Source organism: Heteronotia binoei, chromosome 8 (assembly GCF_032191835.1).
Source record: "Heteronotia binoei isolate CCM8104 ecotype False Entrance Well chromosome 8, APGP_CSIRO_Hbin_v1, whole genome shotgun sequence".
Taxonomy (NCBI): domain Eukaryota; kingdom Metazoa; phylum Chordata; class Lepidosauria; order Squamata; family Gekkonidae; genus Heteronotia; species Heteronotia binoei.
In genome coordinates this window covers 113,945,807-113,965,244 of record NC_083230.1, presented here as the reverse complement: position 1 = coordinate 113,965,244, position 19,438 = coordinate 113,945,807, and positions in this window count along the sequence as shown.

Here is a 19,438-nt window from a genome sequence, read left to right as displayed (position 1 = left end):
GTCAATTAAATTAAATACATAATTCAAATTGCATTAAATGTATCTGGCAGCAATAAAATTATTTTGGCACTGGTTCTGCCAGTTTAAATGGTTCCATAATCGTATTATGGATGGCGGCTCTTTATTCCAAGCAACTCAGCAGTTGATATCAGTGTACAAAGAGCCCTATAAGCTCTTGGAGGATTGGCTATATCAGTGGGGTGGAGCGTAATATGCAAAGGAGTTCCTGCTACAAAAAGAGTCCCGTTCCAAAGCATCCATTTTCTCCAGGGCAACTGATCTCTGGAGGTGAGCTGTATTTTCAGGGGATCCCCAGGTCCCACCTGGAAACTGCCATCCCTACCCTCATGGCAGCCAAATGTCACCCGCTAAATTATTTCTCTCCAAAGCTGCCTAAATGTTCACATCACTTGTTTCCAGAAGTGCTGACAATATTTAGCCGATCAACTGTTGCGGGGCAGAACTGTGAAGACAAAATCGACTCGTATCAATGTGGGAGGTTCGGCTGCCATCATACGGAGATTGATTGCATATCAATGTCATAGAGTCCACCCTCCAAAGCTCTGGCTGACCCAAGGCCATTCCAGCAGCTGCAAGTGGAGGAGGGGGGGGGAATCAAACCCGGTTCTCCCAGATAACAGTCTGCACACTTAACCACTACACCAAACTGACTCACACTGGTAGGCAATGGCAAACCACTTCTGATTGCCTCTTGCCTTGAAAACCCCATGGCATAATTTGTCAGTGACTCAATGCCAAAAAAAAAACACCAGGAGAAAGTATAACATTATGCACTCCTTCGTTTGTAGCTTCTGGTATAATTAATCCAATCCCCCGCTTGTTTTTCTTTCCACAAAGTTATTACAATACGTTCAGTACAGAGCCTTTTATTTGCGTTAATCCAATCTTTACCATCTCCCTGGCGTTCGTAAGAAAGACCTTGTCACATCGATGGCAAACTGGGATGCATTATGCACAATTAAGCTTCAGCAAAAGGAAAATGGCTTAACTTCGGGATGAGGTGTCCTTAATTTTGATGCCGCCTTTTTTTTCTTCCCAATCTAATTCGCCTAATGGAGGGGAGAGAGGGAAAAACAGGACACAGAAGAAACCACTTATAATTTTCATAGCGCTAGCTGTCTACCAGCTTGCGCATTTGTTAATGAAAAGTGCCTTGGCTCTGAAATAGCTGTTAAAAAACAGAGACAAAGGCAGGTTTCATTAGATTAGTACGGAAGACATTCAGAATACAGACACTGTGAACACATTCATGAGGCAAACGTACTGAGTGGTGACAGCCCCACCTGTGAGTGGAATGTTTGGCCGGCCCACCATTTGCCTTGAACGGATTGCCTTGAACAGACCCTAAGCTGTGATACCACCTCTGCTAAAATACTGATTTTATATTATCTGATGTTCAGTATATTATGAACATATGAAGCTGCCTTCTACTGAATCAGACCCTTGGTCCATCAAAGTCAGTATTGTCTTCTCAGACTGGCAGCAGCTCTCCAGGGTCTCAAGCTGAGGTTTTTCACACCTATTTGCCTGGACCCTTTTTTGGAGATGCCAGGGATTGAACCTGGGACCTTCTGCTTCCCAAGCAGATGCTCTACCACTGAGCCACCGTCCCTCCCCAATGAGCCGCCAAATTGTATTGCCTACTTTTATTGGTTTTAGTTGCTGTTTTACTGTTTTACTCTACTTCAAAGAATATCAACTTCTGTGATAAAGGAAAGGACTTTGGTTCGGGTGAAATGTTGAAAAATTGATCGCACTTATATGTTGATAGCTTTGACTATTTTTGCATTTTTGAGGCTGGTTTTTCGTGGATGCCTTTGGCCTTTGTTCCTGCTTCCAACCTGGGGATTGGCAGTCCTATCCCCTTCCCAAACTCACCTTCTTCCAACTCCACCCCCAAAGTCTCCCGGTATTTTCCAACACAGACCTGGTCAACCTACACTGGTGGAGTATAGAGATGAGATAGGGTTGCCAGATACAGGTTGGGGAACTCCTGGGATTTGGGGATGGCACGTGGGAAAGACAAGGACCTCAGTAGTGTGCAACACCACGGAGTCCACCCTCCAGAAACATCCAGTTCCTCCAGAGGAACTGATCTCTGTAGTCTGGGGGTGAGCTGTAATTCCAGGGGCTCCCCAGGCCTTACCTGGACCCTGGCATCTCTGGGCCCATTTGATAAAGGATTTTGTTGCCTTCAGAAAATCTGCCCAGTGCTTTGGGATGTTTTAGCTGATCTTCAGGTCTCATTTTGGGCAGGAGCTCACAGGAGTTCCAGAACCTCTAAATTTTATGGTGCTCTTTCTTTGATTGATTGCACTTATATTTTGATAATTTTTTTTGATAAATTTGACTATTTTTGCACTATTGAGGCTGGTTTTTCGTGGATGCCTTTGGGCTTTGTTCCTGCTTCTCCTTTCCACGTTACTCTTTTGGTTGCTGAATCCCCAGGTTGGGGCAGGGGATTCCCCCAGAGCGGCCCCATGGCGCAGAGCGGTAAAGCAGCAGTATTGCAGTACTGTGGTCTGAACTCTCTGCTCACGACCTGAGTTCGATTCTGGCGGAAGCTGGATTCAGGTAGCCGGCCCAAGGTTGACTCAGCCTTCCATCCTTCCGAGGTCGGTAAAATGAGTCCCCAGCTTGCTGGGGGGAAAGTGTAAAAAGACTGGGGAAGGCAATGGCTAACCACCCCGCAAAAAGTCTGCCGTGAAAACGTGAAAGCAATGTCACCCCAGAGTCGGAAACGACTGATGCTTGCACAGGGGACCTTTCCTTCTTTCTTAGCTCCCCCCCCCCGCCACACCAAATACTTGCTTCTTCCTTATGTCATTGTGGTCACATAGGACAGGGGTGGCCAATGCTAGCTCTCCAGATGTTTTTGCCTACAACTCCCATTAGCCCCAGCCAGCATGGCCAATGGCTGGGGCTGATGGGAGTTGTCGGCAAAAAACATCTGGAGAGCTACCGTTGGCCACTCCTGACATAGGAGAAAGTAATTTTAAAAGTAAGTGTATTTATTAGAAGTATTGTTGTTTTTGTAGGAAGGAATTTGTATAAAGTTTTTCATAATTGAGGCTGGTTTTTCGTGGATGCCTTCGGGCTTTGTTCCTGCTTCACTTTTTCACGTTACTCTTTGTGTTACTCCAATCCTCAGGTGGGGGCAGGGAATCCCCCGGTTTGGAGGCCCTCCCCCCATTTCAGGGTCATCACAAGCAGGGGGAGGGAGGTGGGAAATGTCAGCTGGGCACTCATTATTCCCTATGGAGACCGATTCCCATAGGGAATAATGAAGAATTGATCTGGGGCTCTGGTGGGGCTGTTTTTTGAGGTAGATACACCAAATTTGCAGCATAGGATACCTCTCCTCAAAACACCCACCACGTTTCAAGAAGACTGGGCCACAGGGTTCAATTCATGACCTCCAAAAGAAGGTGCCCCTATCCTTCATTATTTCCAGTGGAGGGAAGGCATTTGAAAGGTGTATGATCCCTTTAAATGTGATGGCCAGAACTCCCTTTGGAGTTCAATTATGCTTGTTACAACCTTTCTCCTGGCTCCGCTCCCAAAGTCTCCTGGCTCCACCCCCAAAGTCCCCAGATATTTCTTGGCAACCCTACCGCTTTCTGATGACCCTGAAGTGGGGGTCGGGCCTCCCTGCCCCCACCTGGGGATTGGCAGCCCTACTGCAGATCCTTCTGGTAACTCTATGCTTTCAAGAAAAAGAGAAGAACAGGACAGCTATTTCCACCCCCCTTCCTCAGAACCCGCCTTTGTATTATCTATCAGTTAATCGGCTTGGACAGCCGGCTAATTGGAAGTCACAGAGCGGGAAAGGTCCAAAGTGACAAGGCCTTCAGCTTCTCGGAGTTATTTGTCACAAGGCATAACTTAGAGAGGGCAAGCTGACAGGTAACCTCAGTCCTTTGGCTTCCCGCCCTTGAGAAGACAGAAGATTTTGTCAGCTAATGACCTTGAAGACCCCGCTGTTCCTTCTGCCTCAGAAGTCTGACAAGGTTCAGCCTTAACAGTTTCTGGAGCTGAGTTCCATCACTGTCTTCCTGGAATGAGGAATCCATACATAAAAGGAGGGGAGCCTTCAGGTACGTTTCACAAACGTTTCATCTTGGCCCCGTGAACTCTTCCAAGCCTTTGGTCTTCTCGACTGCTCATCGATCACAGCGTGATAAACGAATTCCTCCCCCTTTTTTAAAAAAAGCAGAGCCAAGACTTGCTTTTGAGCTGTTTTGTGCGTTGCTGTTGCTCTGAGAACATAAAGGAAGCGTAATGTATTTTCCAAACCCCGGAGCGGATTAATTTTGCTTTTAATGCAAAACTGTTTGAACTGCTACAGCACACTGGATAACAGAACGCGCTGTGATCTGGGAAGCCCCTGGTTCAAATCTTGCCTTCTCCTGAAAGTTCCTTAGTTGGCGTTAGACCTATCTTACAGGGATGTCGGGATAGTTTTCTGGAGCTTACAGAAGGCCCTGTAAGAAGAGCCTTGTAAGCTTTTGGAGGACTGGCTGCATCAGGGAGGTATGGCCTAATATGCAAAGGAGGTCCTGCTACAAAAAAAAGCCCTGGTTTTTGTAAGAACAACATGTTTGACCTGAATGGGCCAAGCTGGCCTGATCTCATTAGATCTCTTGGAAGTTAAGCAGGGCCAGACCTGGTTAGTACTGAGATGAGAAACCCCCAAGGAAGTCCAGGGTTGCTCTGCAGAGGCAGGCAATGGCAAACCGCCTCCGAACGTCTCTTGCAATGAACCCCCCCATCCTGGTGTTGTTTGCCTCTTCCCAGGGGTGGAATTCTAGCATGAGCTCCTTTTCATATGAGGCCCCACCCCCCTGGTGTAGCCAATCCTCCAAGAGCTTACAGGGCTCTTTTTTTGTAAGCTCTTGGAGGTAGGGTTGCCAAGTCCCATTTAAGAAATAGCTGGGGACTTTGGGGGTGGAGCCAGGAGACTTTGGGGGTGGAGCCAGGAGACATTAGGGGTGGAGCCAAGATCAAGGCTGTGACAAGCATCATTGAACTCCAAAGGGAGTTCTGGCCATCACATTTAAAGGGACGGCTCACCTTTTCAATGCCTTCCTTCCATAGGAAATAATGAAGGATAGGGGCACCTTCTTTTGGGACTCATAGAATTGGACCCTCTGGTCCAATTGTTTTGAAACTTGGGGGATATTTTGGGGAGAGGCACTAGATACTGTACTGAAAATTTGGTGCCTCTACCTCAAAAAACAGCCCCCCCCCCGAGCCCCAGATACCCACGGATCAATTCTCCATTATTTTCTATGGGAATAAATCTCCATAGGGAATCACAAAGTTCCCAGCAGACATTTCCCTCCCCTCCCCCCGCTTTCTGACGACCCTGAAGCGGGGGGAGGGCCTCCAAACCGGGGCATCCCCTGCCCCCACCTGGGGATTGGCAACCCTACTTGGAGGATTGGCTACATCAGGAGGGTGGGGTCCCATATGCAAAGGAGCTCCTGCTAGAATTCCATCCCAGTTTGTAATTGTATCTCTGGGGAGGTGGCATAACAAAATCTGCTAAATAAAAATCAATAAGTTATAAATACAACTGCAATATCAAGTTGCTGCCCAAAGCTATTCAGCTGTGTCTGAAACTCCGCTTCTCCCTGCTTCCCAGTAATGCCTTCGAAATGGCATACAAATTATAAAATCAAGTCAGAAAAAGCACCCCAAATCAATCGCCTTTAAAATGGTTGCAGAGTACAAAACCAGTAATACCTTCCTAAACTATTAAAACTTTCCTCTCAGTTACCTGGAGCAGCATATATATCTCTGAGAAAATAAACAATTTTTATTAGTAACATATGGTAGCAAAACTATATCTACAACTTATAAAAACTTAAAGTAAAAGAAAAAACTTTCTACCCCATATCTTACTTTTCCCCCACCCCTCCCCCCGTTACTTGACCCCCGCCAGTGTTATTTACTTAAAGGAAACAAATATTAAAGGTACCCTTAACTGTTAAGAAAAACCCAAAAGTTATATTCTTATTTTAAAAACCTTAATCATTATCAAAGATTGTCCAATGTCCTTTTATTTTCCACTCTTTTTCTACGTATCTTCTGAATTTCTTCCACTCCAACTTAAAAAGTTCCAAATCATAGTCTCTTAATTTTCTTGTTAATTTGTCCATTTCACTCCATGACATAACTTTTGTAATCCAATCCCATTTCTCTGGTATTTTTTCTTGCTTCCACAGCTGCGCATACAATGTCCTAGCAGCTGAGAGCAAGTACCATATTAAAGTTCTGTCTTCTTTTGGAAATTTTTCCATTTGTAATCCCAGCAGAAAAGTCTCTGCCACTTTATTGAATTCATATCCCAAAATCTTAGAAATCTCTTGCTGAATCATTTGCCAAAACATTTTAGCCCTTCCACTAACAAGCTCACTAGGTGGATTAGGCTAAGAAATGTTGGGTTGAATCTAGAATAAATTGGCAATTCCACCCCCCCCCCAGTTCCTCCTTCCCACAGGAAATCCCCCTCATTTTGTCTCCTTGTTCCTCATTTTGTGGAGATTCAGTGGGTTTCAGTCATACAGTTGCCAACCTCCAGGTGAGGTCTAGAGATCCCCCAGAATTAGAACTGATCTCCAGGTCACAGAGAAAAGTTTAAAATGACTGTTTTGGAGGGTGGGCGCGATAGTATTACATCTCACTGAGGTCCTACCCTTCCCCAAATCCTTCCTTTCCCAGACTCCACCCCCAAAATATTCAGGTATTTTCCAACCTAGTTCCCAACTCTGTTGCCTCTGAAGTTATCTCACAGCTACAGTTGCCAACTCGGAGTTGGGAAATTCCCAGAGAGTTGGGGGTGGGACCTGGGGAGGGCGTAGGGTTGCCTGGTCTGACTCAGGAAATAATTGGAGACTTTGGAGGCGGAGCCAGAAGACTTTTTGGGTGGAGCCAGAAGCAAGCTGCTGGCTTGGAAAATGCATTTAAAGTTAAAGTTTCTTTCTTTCTGCCACTCTCCCACCGATTCCCCTCCCTCCCCCTCTCTCTACCTCCTGGCTCTCAAACATCTGACATTCATGTCTTGTGGGTCTCAAACATCTAACGTTTATTCTTATGTTAAGCAGGTTTGGCCACCCCTGTCCTATTATGTAGGTTGATTTTTTTGCTCAACAGACCTTTTGGGGGGTGGGGAGGAGAAAATGTGCTCAGGAATACTAACCAATGACAATGAATAGAATCCATGCTGTCATGGTTTTCCTAGCATCCTAGAATTATGTCCGAAATGGTTCTAAACCTTAAATTCTGCATACTTCTTGTCACTTCAGACCACCAAATGTCCCAAGATTCTCCGGGGCTGAATTTTAATTAGTTGGATTCCAAAACCCAACTTTGCCTTGATTGAGCCTGCCTTTCAATGCGTGAAGCATTTCCAATTTAAAATACTGAAAAGCTCGAGAGCGTGGAAAGGAGCACAGGAGGGAGCAAGAGAACGTTGAGTGCCGACTCAACGGTAATTATGACGATTAAGGGAAATTAAATGCAATTCTGACTCTTTATTTCCAGGAAGTGCTTCCCTCAATAATAAAACAGGATTGCGACAGAGAGAGAGAGCCGGCAAAACACACGTATATATAATGCATGCAGATTAACTCATCTGGACTTTCCCAAGAAATGGGAAAGGGAAGAAATAGGATCTGTCCTTGGAGCAAAAAGAAAGGCGAGTTTCAAAATGAAATGAATGATGTCAAAAGGCTCTGAATTAGTCACTCTGTAGTCTCTATTGTTGCTCCATCTATATGGCCCAGGGACAGCTCTGGTTGGATTTGGATAGGAGACCACCGAGGAAGTCCAAGGTCATGCAGGCAATAAACAAAGAAAATCTGCCAGGGAACCAGCTGTCAAATGGTTATATCAAAAGGAATTTACAAGTTTATTCATGAATCTCTTAAGTCATGGAAGCTAGGAAGGCATTTCAAACACAAGCCAGCGGCCACAGCTCCCCCACCGAGAAGCACACGCTGGCGCGATAATATAACAAAGTACAAATGACAGATACAACAACAGAAGAAGAAAAGGAAGAAGATGATATTGGATTTATAGCCTGCCCTTCACTCTGAATCTCAGAGTCTCAGAGCAGCTTACAATTTTCTTTCCCTTCTGCTCCCCATAACGGACACCCTCTGTGAGGTGGGTGGGACTGAGAGAGCTCTCCCAGAAGCTGCCCTTTCAAGGACAGCTCTGCGAGAGCGATGGCTGACCCAAGGTCATTCTAGCAGCTGCAAGTGAAGGAGTGGGGAATCAAACCCGGTTCTCCCAAATGCCCACACATGTAACCACTACACCAAACTGGCTCTCAGACTAGATACTCCTCACATAAAATTCATATTAAAGTTCCTCAGGAGTTCCTCAGGTGAAGTCCAACAGGCATTCTTTAATGAGGATAAAGCTGAGGTTAGTCCCAGAAAGCCAGCCAACATTTGTCCAGTATACTGTGTTTCTGTATCACTTTGTCATGACAGTAGACTTTAGAAATGGAACCCAGAAGTCCTGTCTTGCACAAATAAGGGCAAACCGGGGGAGGGGGGGGGGCAGGGGCTTTCTGGGAGTATGTGGGATGTTGCTCACATCCAATGTCCCTGATGTAATGACATCACCTGGAAGTGATGCCATCATGTCAGTGACATCAGAGAATGATGCTCTGGCTTTTGGGCAAAACTCTATGAGGTTTTATTTTGCTTCAAAACCATAGAGTTTGTCCAGAAACCAGAGCACCACCACATGATGTCCCCTGGAAGTGATATCATGCTGGGGCGCATCACACAATGATGTTACTGTTTGGGGGTGGGGAGGGCAGGCCAAAGCCCCCTAAAGCAGGGAAACTTCCACCAGGACCTGTGGGCTGACAACCCTAAATATGGTTATCCTCTGAAACGAAGGAACAGTTTGGTTTTGGACAAATATTTCACTTCTTTCTGACACTAGGTTGTTTTAAATCCAGTTGTCTTGAGCACCTGTCATGATCCTGGGCCTAGTGAGGCCTATAGGCTCCAGAAAAGCCTGCCTAGGAGTTACGGCAGAAAGCCTACATTTCCCAGGATACTCTCTGTCCCTCTGATTGGGTGGCAAGGTTTTGGAGGGAAACTGGCCCAGAGAGGGGTGGGACCAGGGAGGAAAGCTTAAAAGGACCAAGCACAGACAGGGCGTGTTCTCTCTGGGAAAGGCTGCAGGAGAGAAGGCAGCAGGAGTAGGGTTGCCAAGTCCAATTCAAGAAATATCTGGGGACTTTGGGGGTGGAGCCAGGAGACATTGGGGGCAGGGTCAGGAGCAAGGGTGTGACAAGCATAATTGAACTTCAAAGGGAGTTCTGACCATCACACATAAAAGGGTCCACACACCTTTTAAATGCCTTCCTTCCTTAGGAAATAATGAAGGATAGGGGCACCTTCTTTTCGGGCTCATAGAATTGGCCCCCCTGGTCCAATCTTTTTGAAACTTGGGGGGGGGGGACTTTGGGGAGAGGCACTGAATGCCATACTGAAAATGTGGTGCTTTTACCTCAAACAACAGCCCCTCCAGAGCCATAGATATCTGCAGATCAATTCTCCATTATTTCCTATGGGAATAAGTCTCCATAAGGAATAATAGAGTTCCCAGCAGACATTTCCCTCCCCTCCCCACCTCGCTTTCTGATGACCCTGAAGGAGGGGGAGGACCTCCAATCTGGGGGACCCCCTGCTCCCACCTGGGGATTGGCAACCCTAAGCAGGAGAGATCCCTTACCCAACGGGGTGAGTTGTGGTATTAGAGCAGGGAATTTCTAGTTAGAAGAAGATATTGGATTTATATCCCGCCCTTCACTCCGAAGAGTCTCATAGTGGCTCACAATCTCCTTTACCTTCCTCCCCCACAACAGACACCCTGTGAGGTGGGTGGGGCTGGAGATGGCTCTCACAGAAGCTGCCCTTTCAAGGACAACCTCTGCCAGAGCTATGGCTGACCCAAGGCCATTCCAGCAGCTGCAAGTGGAGGAGTGGGGAATCAAACCCGGTTCTCCCAGAAAAGAGTCTGTACACTTAACCACTACACCAAAGTGGCTCTCCGTTAGTGGCATCACAGCTTCTGTTTATTTGCACCCACCTTTAGTGTATATATATTCCACTGTTTTTACCCACTTATTATTTGAGCACTGTAAATAAACTGTTGTTGTTACACTGCCTGGGTCCTCATGTCTCCTTGGTCACAGTTAAGTATATACTAATATATACTTAAATATATGCTAATAAGGAAGACGAGGGTGGTTGGGTGCTCTGGGCTCTCCCAGGCAGACCCTGACCAGTGTGGTGGCAGCCAGTAGAAGGCTCTCCTAGGCCCCTGGTGTGGGACAGCACCAATGAAGTTTTAGGTTTCCCCTACCTCCTGGAGAACTTAAAGGGACTGCAGAGCTGTGTCACTGTCAGGCAATTCTGAGGCTTGTTGTGCTTGCAGCAGATGGGGATTTCAAAGAGGAGGGAGCCCGAGATCCTTCCCTCTCCAGAATTACAGATTGTCCTCAAGGAGCTTGGCCCGTCTCCCTCTCCTTCCAGTTGGCAGCACAGAGAATGTCCTCCTGCATTTCGTAATGTGCCAGGCACTCCGACTGAAAGGCAGGTCTAACAAGCTGGCCAGACAGCAAGAGCACGACAGATTTTGGAGCTGTGTAGCAGAGAGTGTTCTGGGACTGGCGTGAGGGGTGCCAGGTTGCTCTTTGAATGGCACCATAATGTTGTATATTACGGTTTTTAGTTTTGTCTTGTTTTAATGATTTTAGTATGTAATTTTTGGGTCATTTGTTCGCTGCCCTGAGTCCGCTCGCAGAAGGAGAAGACTGCAGATTTATACCCCACCCTTGTCTCTGAATCAGAGACTCAGAGCAGTTTACAATCTCCTTTATCTTCCTCCCCCACAACAGACACCCACCTGTGAGGTGGGTGGGGCTGAGAGAGCTCTCCCAGAAGCTGCCCTTTCAAGGACAACTCTTGCGAAAGCCGTGGCTGACCCAAGGCCATTCCAGCAGCTGCAAGTGGAGGAGTGGGGAATCAAACCCGGTTCTCCCAGATAAGAGTCCGCGCACTTAACCACTACACCAAACTGGCTCTCTCACCAAACTGGAGAGGGTGGAAAAGAAATTGAAAGCAAATAAATAAATAAATACTCACCTCACAGGGTGCTGTTGTTGGGGTAGAGTATATAGGAAATTGTAAGCCGCTCTGAGTCTCTGATTCAGAGAGCAAGGTGGGGTATAAATCTGTAGTCGTCTTCTTCCAAAAAAAGCCTTGTAAGCTCTTTGAGGATTGGCTACATCAGGGGTGTGTGGCCTAAAATGCAAAGGAGCTTCCTTACAGGGCTCTTCGTACAGAGACTCCTGTAAGCTCCAGGAGGATTGGCTACATCAGGGGTGTGTGGCCTAATATGCAAAGGAGGTCCTGCTAGAATTCCTTACAGGGCTCTTCGTACAGAGCCTGCTGTAAGCTCCAGGAGGATTGGCTGCATCAGGGGTGTGTGGCCTAATAAGCAAAGGAGCTCCTGCTAAAATTCCTTACAGGGCTCTTCGTACAGGGCCTGCTGTAAGCTCCAGGAGGATTTGCTACATCAGGGGTGTGTGGCCTAAAATGCAAAGGAGCTCCTGCTAGAATTCCACCCCTGCTTTTATCCATCCTGAACCTACTGCCCATCGGCTTCATTGGATGCCCTCAAGTTCTACTATATACCACAGAGTTCCTGGACATTCCTTGAGCTGCTGTTTATCGCTTCCAGTAGCTCTCCAGCCTCTACCTGGAGGTTGGCAACTCTAATCAGAGATCGTTCCCCTTGTGGTGTTTCTTCTGTTGCCAATTCTAAGAGCAGCATGAATGCTCTGCAAAGCCGTCACGAATGCTGTTAATTAATCGTCTTTGTCCCACCTGGTCTGATATTTGTTCATTGTCTCACGTCAAAAAGCTATTGCAAACAAATGTGGGAAACCGATGAGAGATTATTCAGATTAAAAAGTTTAATAAAGATTGGCTTGACTCCAGTCTCCTGGGGCAAGTCAGAAATGTGCATCTTTAAAAAAAAAATGCTTATCCTTTAATATGATTACAATTTGCTTTTGTTATTTTTAGCCGTTTAACGGGGTGTATGAAATCATGGAGGATATTTGGTTTGGATTTTGGTGATTTACTATCCAAATGTGTATCTCTGTGCATACAAAGTGCCATTGTTTCTCAGCCAACTTATGGTGAACCCGTAGAGGTTTTCAAGGCAAGGGACATTCAGAGGTGGTCTGTGGCGCAACCCTGGACTTCCTTGGTGGTCTCCCATCCAAATATTTACCAGGGCTTACCCTTGCTTAGCTTCCAAGCAAGATCGAGCTAGCCTGAACCCAGGTCAGGGCAATCATTGAGTGGCATGAAGTCACAACCAATTCGCGCTGAACCCAGGGCAATGGGGTTTTTGAGGCAAGAGACGTCCAGAGGCAGTTTGCTATTGCCCGCCTCTGCACAGCAATCCTGCAATTCCTTGTTTGTCTCTCATCCAAATGCTGACTAGGGCTGACCCTTGCTTAGCTTCCAAGATCTGATGAGATCGAGCTAGCCTGAGCCACCCAGGTCAGGGCAATCGTTGAGTGGCATGAAGTCACAACCAACTCGCGCTGAACCCAGGGCAATGGGGTTTTTGAGGCAAGAGACGTCCAGAGGCAGTTTGCTATTGCCTGCCTCTACATAGCAGTCCTGGAATTCCATGTTTGTCTCTCATCCAAATGCTGACTAGGGCTGACCCTGCTTAGCTTCCAACATCTGATGGGATCATGAAGGCTTGGGCCTTCATCTGTACTGCACGTTTTACCACTGGTTGGGTTTGAGAAACTAAAAGTTTGTGTTCTGTACTCCTTCCCCCTTGCGCTATTTCTTTTACCTTGGAAAAAAATCCCATCTCTCCTGTACATTATTAGATTGAATGAGAATGTACGTCTCTTAGATAGGGCTGCCAGGAACAATAGAGAACAGCTAAGGAGATCTAATAAAACTTGTACGGAAGCAAATCTGGGTAGAACTTTTAATCCAAGTCCCCCTTCAAATATACACTATTGTATTGATGTTCGTAGTGGTTGTGTCTTTTTAATGTTTAATGCGGAAAGTTTAAAGGAAAAACTATGTTTCAGAGGGGCAGAGTACGTGATTTGCACAGAGGTAAGACATCACCTCTTCCTATAAAGCTGCAGAACTTGGCTTGGTTTCTTGTTCTTGCTGGTTTGGCACGTTAGTGTTGGCCCGCTGGTAGGCCTCCTGATGGCACCTGAGTTTTGGCCACTGTGTAACACAAAGGGTTGGATTGGATGAGCCATTGGCCCGATCCAGCATGGCTTCTCTTATGTTTTTATGGATGGAACACTGTGTTTGGGCAATGATGTTCTGTGTTCCTGGTGCCTGAAGGGCAACAGCAGGAGGGCTTCTGGAGTTCTGGCCCCATTGGTAGACCTCCTGATGGCACCTGGGTTTTGGCCACTGGGGGACACAGAGTGTTGGACTGGATGGGTCATTGGCCTGATCCAACATGGCTTCTCTTATGTTATTGTAGATGGATCCTTCTGTTTGGGGCAGTGATGCTCTGTGTTCTTGGTGCCTGAAGGACAATAGCAGAAGGACTTCTGGAGTTCTGGACCCACTGGTGGACCTCCTGATGGCACCTGGTTTTTGGCCACTGTGTGACAAGAGTGTTAGACTAGATGGGCCATTGACCTGACCCAACATGGCCTCTCTTGTGTACTTATGGCCCGGCTGGTGGACCTCCTGATGGCACATGAATTTTGGCCACTGGATGGACCATTGGCCTGATCCAACATGGCTTCTCTTATGTTCTTATGGCTTCACTGGTAGACCTTTGGATGGCAACTGGTTTTTGGCCACTGTGTGATAGAGTGTTGGACTGGATGGGCCATTGGCCTGATCCAACATGGTTTCTCTTATGATCTTATACTTCCCAGTATGGGATCAGAAACCCAGGAGGGAATGAGAGAGAGGTACAGCTCCGCTCCCTTCAAGTATGTCTTAAACTAAAAAGCAGAAGGTCTTTCATCAGGAGAGATGTAGGAGCCCAGAAGAGTCATGCTGTACTCCCTGTCCCAGGCAGCTCTTCCAGAAGGAAAGACTATGCAATACCATCAGAGCCTCTGGGGCAATCTCCCATTCCCTAATGACCGCCCAGTTGGAACTGGCCCTCTGCTGGACCAGAAAAGTGCCCAGCTCTCCTGATCCTCAATGCCAACCCTTCCCAGACAAACTTAATGGAAGACTTAATGGAAGTGGTTAAGTGTGCGGACTCTTATCTGGGAGAACCGGGTTTGATTCCTCACTCCTCCACTTGCACCTGCTGGAATGGCCTTATGTCAGCCATAGCCCTGGCAGAGGTTGTCCTTGAAAGGGCAGCTGCTGTGAGAGCCCTCTCAGCCCCACTCACCTCACAGGGTGTCTGTTGTGGGGGGAGAAGATATGGGAGATTGTAAGCCGCTGTGAGTCTGATTCAGAGGGAAGGGCGGGGTATAAATCTGCAATTCTTCTTCTAGTTGGAGAGACCGTACTGGGTTACCTGCAAGGAATCATGGCTCAATGATAGAGCATCTGCTTGGCATGCAGAAGGTCCCAGTTTCAATCTTTGGCATCTCCAACTAAGGACCTGGCAATAGGTGATGTGAAAGACCTTGGCCTGAGACCCTCTGCCAGGCTGAGTAAATCATACTGACCTTCCGTGCTTTTTTTGTAGCAGGAACTCCTCTGCATATTAGGCCACACACCCTTAATGTAGCCAATCCTCCAAGGGCTTGTAGGGGTCCCTTTACAGAGCCAGGAAAGTTTAGATGACTGGGGGAGGCAATGGCAAACCACCCCGTAAAAAGTCTGCCGTGAAAAACATTGTGAAAGCAACGTCACCCCAGAGTCGGAAACGACCGGTGCTTGCACAGGAGACCTTTCCTTTCCTTTTCCTTTTACAGAGCCTACTGTAAACTCTTGGAGGATTGGCTACATTGGGGTGAGTGGGTGGGTGTAGCCTAATATGCAAAGGAATTCCTGCTACAAAAAAAGTCCTGCTGATAGACAAATGGTCTGACATGGCATAAGGCAGTTTCATGTGTTTGTGTTATCTTGACAATTAGTGATGCCAGTTTTCGGAGCATCTGCTCCCCCCGTTTAGGATTGCATTCCAGCAGCTGCAAGTGGAGGAGTGGGGAATCAAACCGGGTTCTCCCAGATAAGAGTCCACACCCTTAACCACGACACCATACTGGCTCTCAGCCCTTGGAGCATGCACACGCAGCCGGCAACTGAGCCGCTCTTTGCCCGACTTGCCTGGTGGGGCTGCTGGCATCATCTCCAAGTTTGCCTCTCTCTACTTCTCCCCCACAGCTTTGTTAAAGGCTCCAACTCTGAGATCCTTTGCCAGGGGGTCCCCAAGATTTTGACTGCCTAGGGGCCTGCACAGGGTTTAATCCAGCACTGCGCCCTCCCTCCCATGGCCCTTCCACCGGTTGCCAGCCGGCCCTCCATATGTTGCTCTATAGCAGGGGTGGCCAACGGTAGCTCTCCAGATGTTTTTTACCCACAACTCCCATCAGCCCCAGCCAGCATAGCCAATGGCTGGGGCTGATGGGAGTTGTCGGCCAAAAAAACATCTGGAGAGCTACCGTTGGCCACCCCTGCTCTATAGTTATACATCCACAGCATTCCAATGTGTTTCTCTTTTAGGATAGTGTATCAAAATAATTTCTTGTATTGACATACTCAAAATAGGGATATTGGCTGTTTATCTCATGACATATACTTTACCCATTTTCGCTATATTTTATTGTATTATTTTTTTCCCTATGGCAAACTAGAATGATGTTTACATGTTAAAAAGTAAATTAGGTGGACAAGAACGTCACTATCCAATGTATTTCTCTTTGGTCGTTTTCGCACTCACCTTAATCAGCAGCGACGACCCTCTTCACCGCGCAGGATCTGCGCGGATTTCGCACTAATTGCCGCGGAGCACCCGGAAGAGCCGGAAAGTCCCGGCGCTTTTGCGGCGCAAACGGAAACCGCCAAAAACCAGTTTCCGTTTGCGCCGCAAAAGCGCCGGGACTTTCCGGCTCTTCTGGGTGCTCCGCGGCAATTAGTGCGAAATCCTCTTCATCCTGCGCGGTGAAGAGGGTCGTCGCTGCTGATTAAGGTGAGTGCGAAAACGACTTTTGAGTATTGACACACTCAAACAGTGATATTGGTTCTTTATCCCATTACATATCTTGAACCCATCTCCCACTATATTTTAATGTATTTTTTCCCTTATGACGAACTATATGTATGTTGCATGTTAAAAGGGTAAATTAGTGGGATGGGAAAACCTCTGAGACAGAAATCCCTTCCTATTGGCCCAGGTTTATAACAACAGTGTCATTAACAGACACTCTCACATTTCGACATACTACTGTTTTGTTGCTTTCGCGTGCTCATGCTACTCAGAGCGAAGGTTTGCTCAATTTGTTAATTTGACTATTCTGTCACTGGAGCTTATATCTGTACCATTTTTACATTCTAAACCACTGCCTACCAGATAATTTGACTATTCTGTTATTGGATCTTAAATCTGTACCATTTTACATTCTGAACCATTGCCTACCAGCTATGCATGGCTCTGCTCACTATGCCAGATTCCTCGTCTGATGAAGTGTGCTTAGAGAGCACACGAAAGCTTACATTCTGAATAAAACTAAGTTGGTCTTAAAGGTGCAATTGACTCCTATTTTGTTCTACTACTTCAGACCAACAAGGCTGCCTACTTGGATCTAGCATTCCAGCCTGTCTCTGCAGGGTAATGACATGATGCTTCTTATGGAACAGTCCGTTGCATCCAAGCTTATCGGCTACCTGCAGCCAGAGAGGCTGTTGTTGGTGGACCAAATAATTTAGCTAGATATTCGGTGGCTTCTGGGTGAAGAGATATTATGGCTTTTTTAAAAAACAAGACTACGTTATTGTTGATTTTGCTTGTCATCGGCCTTCTATTCTGACAGGGCAGGTAGCCAAGAGGCAGAAGACTGGATGTGCCAAATACAGCAAGGTGTTCTGAACAAGGAGCCAAGGTGGATTCAGCAGCTTTATGGGAAGGCAGGATGATGTCTGCCTCCATGTCGCAGTTTGGAATATCAACAATACCTAGGGCTTTCAAACGAGAGCCAGTTTGGTGTAATGGTTAAGTGTGTGGACTCTTGTCTGGGAGAACCAGGTTTGATTCCCCACTTCTCCACTTGCACCTGCTGGAATGGCCTTGGGTCAGCCATAGGTCTCATAGGAGTTGTCCTTGAAAGGGCAGCTTCTGGGAGAGCTCTCTCAGCCCCACCCACCTCACAGGGTGTCTGTTGTTGGGGAAGAAGATAAAGGAGATTGTAAGCTGCTCTGAGACTCTGATTCAGAGAGAAAGCAGGGTATAAATCTCCAGTCTTCTTCTTCATCTCTCTTAGAGTTGTCATCTTCCAGTTGGGGGCTGGAGATCTGGATGTGGTGCCAGTGTGGTGAAGGGGTTAAAGTGTCAGTTCTAGAACCTGGGAAGCCCAGGTTGGAATCCCCATTTGTGCCATGGGAACAAGCTGAGTGACCTGGGGCCAGCCACGTAGTCTCAGCCTAATCTACCTCACATGGTTGTTGTGTGGATAGAACAGGGGAGAGGAGAATGATGTAAGCTGCTTTGAGTTCCCATTCAGGGGTGGGAGAGAACGAGAAGAAGGGGGAGAAGAAGAAGATTGATGATGATGATGAAGGGCTTTTTTTGTAGCAGGAAGTCCTTTGCATATTAGGCCACACCTCCTTGATGTAGCCAATCCTCCTGGAGCTTACAGGGCTCTTCATACAGGGCCTACTGTAAGTTCCAGGAGGATTGGCTACATCAGGTGGGCATGGCCCAATATGCAAAGGAGTTTCAGCTAAAAAAAAAAGCCCTGATGATGATAGCGATTGATTGATTGATGGGATTTATATCCCACCCATCCTGCAAAGACAGCCTCAGGGCGGGTAACAACATAACTGCCATCTACATCAATTCATTAAAATCCTAAAACCATCAAATAATCAACTACAATTTAAGAACATTAATTAACACAAGACGGCTATATTCCATAAAAGGAGGAGGAGGAGGAGGAGATCGGATGTATACCCTTCACTCAGAGTGGCTTTCCGTCTCCTTCCCTTCCTCTCCCCACAACAGACACCCTGTGAGGTAGGTGGGGCTGAGAGAGCTCTTTGAGACCTGATGGACCAGGTCAAGTGGCTGCATGTGGAGGAGTGGGGAATCAAACCTAGTTCTCTGGATTAGAGTCCACCGCTCTTAACCACTACACCAAACTGGAAAGGTCAGACAGGAAGGAAGGAAGGTAGATAGGTGGTGGAGGCTTCAAGAGCCACACCCAGGCCCGGCGCTAGGGGTTCTAGCACCCCAGGCCAAACCCCGCCCCTGAAGGGGTGTACTCGCACGCTCAAAGCATGCGCGGCCTGATGACATCACCGGAAGTGATGTCATCGAGGGGCACGAAGCACGAACGCTTGGCCCACCCCTGTGTCCGCCCCTTGCCCCCCGCCTTCGCTGAGGCCTACCGAGCCTCGGCGAGGTCTGGATGGCAGCGGGCGCGCTCAGAGCCAGGCTCTGAGCGTGCTTGCTGCCACACACCCCGACTTCACCCAGTGAGGTAAGGAAGGCAGCAGACATGCTCAGAGCCGGGCCCTGAGCACGCTCGCTGCAATGCCCCCCAACTTCACCGAGGTTTGGGATGGCAGCGGGCATGGTGAGTGAGGGGAGGGGGTGCCTCCTCATGCCCCTAGGCCAGGTGGCGCCACAGGCCGCCACCTCCTTGGCCAACTCCCACGTGCCGGCCTTGGCCACACCATATGTGCGAAAGAGCCACAGTTTGACCACCCCTAGCTTATACCTCGAATAAAGCTTTGTTGGTGTCAAAGGCGCCGGTGGACTCGAACTTGCTTCTTTTCTCTCTTGCGGCGTTTATTCCTTCGCCATCCTCCAGAGCGGCATTAATACCGAAGAGAACCGCCATGAAAGCTATTGATTGGCTAATGCCTTCGGCTTTGTTCTTCTGCCACGTAATTTATTTATTACCTCTTTTCCGAAGGGCACCGTGCATGAATGGGGGGAAATGACAGGAGATTTGTCAAAGCTGCTTTCAAGAAGAGAGCGGCTCGCATGCTTTTTCCCAGTACTTCTGATAGATCACTCATTGGAGGGGAGGGGTCGCTGGAAGACGGGCGCCATATATTTTCCTCGAGGCATTTTTATTAGTTTGGGAGATTGCAATTTTTTTGTGTGTGGCTGCTTAAAAGAACACTTTCTATTACATTGATTAATAAGGAGATCTTTCAAAACTAGGGCAAGAGAA